Source organism: Pempheris klunzingeri, unplaced genomic scaffold (assembly GCF_042242105.1).
Source record: "Pempheris klunzingeri isolate RE-2024b unplaced genomic scaffold, fPemKlu1.hap1 Scaffold_334, whole genome shotgun sequence".
NCBI classification, from domain to species: domain Eukaryota; kingdom Metazoa; phylum Chordata; class Actinopteri; order Acropomatiformes; family Pempheridae; genus Pempheris; species Pempheris klunzingeri.
Window position 1 is genome coordinate 20,001 of NW_027255252.1, and position 5,000 is coordinate 25,000.

Sequence of the window (5,000 nt, forward strand, 5' to 3'; positions counted from 1 at the left end):
GCCGAAAGCCCCACTGGAGGCCTCCCTGCTGGGGCTGAGCTGGCTGAGCTCAAGGCTGAAAGCGGGCTGAGCTCAAGGCCGAAAGCCCCACTGGAGGCCTCCCTGCCTGGGGTGAGCCCCAATGGAGGCCCTAACCCTAACCCTGCTGGGGGTGAGCGGGTTGAGCTCAAGGCCGAAAGCCCCACTGGAGGCCTCCCTGCTGGGGCTGAGCTGGCTGAGCTCAAGGCTGAAAGCGGGCTGAGCTCAAGGCCGAAAGCCCCACTGGAGGCCTCCCTGCTGGGGCTGAGCTGGCTGAGCTCAAGGCTGAAAGCGGGCTGAGCTCAGGGCCGAAAGCCCCACTGGAGGCCTCCCTGCCTGGGGTGAGCCCCAATGGAGGCCCTAACCCTAACCCTGCTGGGGGTGAGCGGGTTGAGCTCAAGGCCGAAAGCCCCACTGGAGGCCTCCCTGCTGTGGGTGAGCCCCAATGGAGGCCTCCCTGCTGGGGGTGAGTTGTTTTGAGCTCAAGGCTGAAAGCCCCACTGGAGGCCTCCCTGCTGGGGCTGAGTGTGAGGGCTATGGTCAGGCTTGGGGTTAAGTGGGCCTGGCTGGAGGTCACGGGGGCCTGGAGGAGGTGTTGGTGTGCGTCTCAGGGTGGAGGCCGGAGGTCACGGGGCCTGGGGGAGGTGTTGGTGTGCGTCTCCGGGGCCAGGCCGGAGGTCACGGGGCCTGGGAGAGGTGTTGGTGTGTGTCTGCTGGGCCTGGGGGAGGTGTTGGTGTGCGTCTCAGGGTCCAGGCCGGAGGTCACGGGGCCTGGGGGAGGTGTTGGTGTGTGTCTGCTGGGCCTGGGGGAGGTGTTGGTGTGCGTCTCAGGGTCCAGGCCGGAGGTCACGGGGCCTGGGGGAGGTGTTGGTGTGTGTCGGGGCCTGGGGGAGGTGTTGGTGTGCGTCTCAGGGGCCAGGTTGGAGGTCACGGGGCCTGGGGGAGGTGTTGGTGTGCGTCTGGGCCTGGGGGAGGTGTTGGTGTGTGTCTCAATTCAATTCAATTCAATTCAATTCAATTTTATTTGTATAGCCCAATATCACAACAGAGTGTCTCATAGTGCTTTACAAAGTTCACTGAGGGTGGAGGCCGGAGGTCACGGGGCCTGGGGGAGGTGTTGGTGTGCGTCTCAGGGTCCAGGCCGGAGGTCACGGGGCCTGGGGGAGGTGTTGGTGTGCGTCTCAGGGTCCAGGCCGGAGGTCACGGGGCCTGGGGGAGGTGTTGGTGTGTGTCTGCTGGGCCTGGGGGAGGTGTTGGTGTGCGTCTCAGGGTCCAGGCCGGAGGTCACGGGGCCTGGGAGATGTGTTGGTGTGCGTCTCAGGGTCAAGGCCGGAGGTCACGGGGCCTGGGGGATGTGTTGGTGTGCGTCTCAGGGTCAAGGCCGGAGGTCACGGGGCCTGGGGGATGTGTTGGTGTGCGTCTCAGGGTCCAGGCTGGAGGTCACGGAGAGGTGTTGGTGTGTGTCGGGGCCTGGGAGATGTGTTGGTGTGCGTCTCAGGGTGGAGGCCGGAGGTCACGGGGCCTGGGGGAGGTGTTGGTGTGCGTCTCAGGGGCCAGGTTGGAGGTCACGGGGCCTGGGAGAGGTGTTGGTGTGTGTCGGGGCCTAGGGGAGGTGTTGGTGTGCGTCTCAGGGTCCAGGCCGGAGGTCACGGGGCCTGGGAGATGTGTTGGTGTGCGTCTCAGGGTCAAGGCCGGAGGTCACGGGGCCTGGGGGATGTGTTGGTGTGCGTCTCAGGGTCCAGGCTGGAGGTCACGGAGAGGTGTTGGTGTGTGTCGGGGCCTGGGAGATGTGTTGGTGTGCGTCTCAGGGTCAAGGCCGGAGGTCACGGGGCCTGGGGGATGTGTTGGTGTGCGTCTCAGGGTCCAGGCTGGAGGTCACGGAGAGGTGTTGGTGTGTGTCGGGGCCTGGGAGATGTGTTGGTGTGCGTCTCAGGGTGGAGGCCGGAGGTCACGGGGCCTGGGGGAGGTGTTGGTGTGCGTCTCAGGGGCCAGGTTGGAGGTCACGGGGCCTGGGAGAGGTGTTGGTGTGTGTCGGGGCCTGGGGGATGTGTTGGTGTGCGTCTCAGGGTGGAGGCCGGAGGTCACGGGGCCTGGGGGATGTGTTGGTGTGCGTCTCAGGGGCCAGGTTGGAGGTCACGGAGAGGTGTTGGTGTGTGTCTGGGCCTGGGGGATGTGTTGGTGTGCGTCTCAGGGTCCAGGCTGGAGGTCACGGAGAGGTGGTGGTGTGTGTCGGGGCCTGGGAGATGTGTTGGTGTGCGTCTCAGGGTCAAGGCCGGAGGTCACGGGGCCTGGGAGATGTGTTGGTGTGCGTCTCTGGGTCAAGGCCGGAGGTCACGGGGCCTGGGAGAGGTGTTGGTGTGTGTCTGCTGGGCCTGGGGGAGGTGTTGGTGTGTGTCTCAGGGTGGAGGCCGGAGGTCACGGGGCCTGGGGGAGGTGTTTGTGTGCGTCTCAGGGGCCAGGTTGGAGGTCACGGAGAGGTGTTGGTGTGTGTCTGGGCCTGGGGGAGGTGTTGGTGTGCGTCTCAGGGTGCAGGCCGGAGGTCACGGGGCCTGGGAGATGTGTTGGTGTGCGTCTCTGGGTCAAGGCTGGAGGTCACGGAGAGGTGTTGGTGTGTGTCGGGGCCTGGGAGATGTGTTGGTGTGCGTCTCTGGGTCAAGGCTGGAGGTCACGGAGAGGTGTTGGTGTGTGTCGGGGCCTGGGAGATGTGTTGGTGTGCGTCTCAGGGTCAAGGCCGGAGGTCACGGGGCCTGGGGGAGATGTGTTGGTGTGCGTCTCTGGGTCAAGGCCGGAGGTCACGGGGCCTGGGGGAGGTGTTGGTGTGCGTCTCAGGGGCCAGGTTGGAGGTCACGGGGCCTGGGAGAGGTGTTGGTGTGTGTCGGGGCCTGGGGGATGTGTTGGTGTGCGTCTCAGGGTCCAGGCCGGAGGTCACGGGGCCTGGGAGATGTGTTGGTGTGCGTCTCAGGGTCAAGGCCGGAGGTCACGGGGCCTGGGGGAGATGTGTTGGTGTGCGTCTCAGGGTGGAGGCCGGAGGTCACGGAGAGGTGGTGGTGTGTGTCGGGGCCTGGGAGATGTGTTGGTGTGCGTCTCAGGGTCCAGGCCGGAGGTCACGGGGCCTGGGGGAGGTGTTGGGGTGTGTCGGGGCAATTCGAAACATTCACCGGAGTACCAGGGGCACGAAACATTCATCGGCTTACCAGGGGCACGAAACATTCACCGGAGTACCAGGGGCACGAAACAGCCATCGGAGTACCAGGGGCACGAAACCTCCACCGGAGTACCAGGGGCACGAAACCTCCACTAGAGTACCAGGGGCACGAAACCTCCACTAGAGTACCAGGGGCACGAAACATTCACCGGAGTACCAGGGGCACGAAACAGCCATCGGAGTACCAGGGGCACGAAACCTCCACTAGAGTACCAGGGGCACGAAACCTCCACTAGAGTACCAGGGGCACGAAACCTCCACTAGAGTACCAGGGGCACGAAACATTCACCGGAGTACCAGGGGCACGAAACAGCCATCAGAGTACCAGGGGCACGAAACCTTCATCGGAGCACCAGGGGCACGAAACCTCCACTGGAGGACCAGGGGCACGAAACATTCATCGGATTACCAGGGGCACGAAACATTCATCGGATTACCAGGGGCACGAAACATTCACCGGAGTACCAGGGGCACGAAACATTCATCGGATTACCAGGGGCACGAAACCTCCACTGGAGTACCAGGGGCACGAAACATTCACCGGATTACCAGGGGCACGAAACCTCCACTGGAGTACCAGGGGCACGAAACATTCACCGGAGTACCAGGGGCACGAAACCTCCACTGGAGTACCAGGGGCACGAAACCTCCACTGGAGTACCAGGGGCACGAAACATTCACCGGATTACCAGGGGCACGAAACAGCCACCAGAGTACCAGGGGCACGAAACATTCATCGGAGTACCAGGGGCACGAAACCTCCACTAGAGTACCAGGGGCACGAAACCTCCACTGGAGTACCAGGGGCACGAAACATTCACCGGATTACCAGGGGCACGAAACAGCCACCAGAGTACCAGGGGCACGAAACATTCATCGGAGTACCAGGGGCACGAAACCTCCACTAGAGTACCAGGGGCCAAGTCGAGGAAGGCAAAGCGGGAGTAACCAACCGCCTCCCTCCCTTGCCCTGTCTTACACGGATTACCAGGGGCACGAAACATTCACCGGAGTACCAGGGGCACGAAACATTCACCGGAGTACCAGGGGCACGAAACATTCATCGGATTACCAGGGGCACGAAACATTCACCGGAGTACCAGGGGCACGAAACATTCATCGGATTACCAGGGGCACGAAACATTCACCGGAGTACCAGGGGCACGAAACAGCCATCAGAGTACCAGGGGCACGAAACATTCATCGGAGCACCAGGGGCACGAAACCTCCACCGGAGTACCAGGGGCACGAAACCTTCATCGGAGCACCAGGGGCACGAAACCTCCACCGGAGTACCAGGGGCACGAAACATTCATCGGATTACCAGGGGCACGAAACATTCACCGGAGTACCAGGGGCACGAAACATTCATCGGATTACCAGGGGCACGAAACAGCCACCAGAGTACCAGGGGCACGAAACATTCATCGGAGTACCAGGGGCACGAAACCTCCACTAGAGTACCAGGGGCCAAGTCTAGGAAGGCAAAGCGGGAGTAACCAACCGCCTCCCTCCCTTCCCCTGTCTTACACGGATTACCAGGGGCACGAAACATTCATCGGATTACCAGGGGCACGAAACCTCCACCGGAGTACCAGGGGCACGAAACATTCACCGGAGTACCAGGGGCACGAAACCTTCATCGGAGCACCAGGGGCACAAAACCTCCACCGGAGTACCAGGGGCACGAAACATTCATCGGATTACCAGGGGCACGAAACCTCCACCGGAGTACCAGGGGCACGAGACATTCATCGGATTACCAGGGGCACGAAAC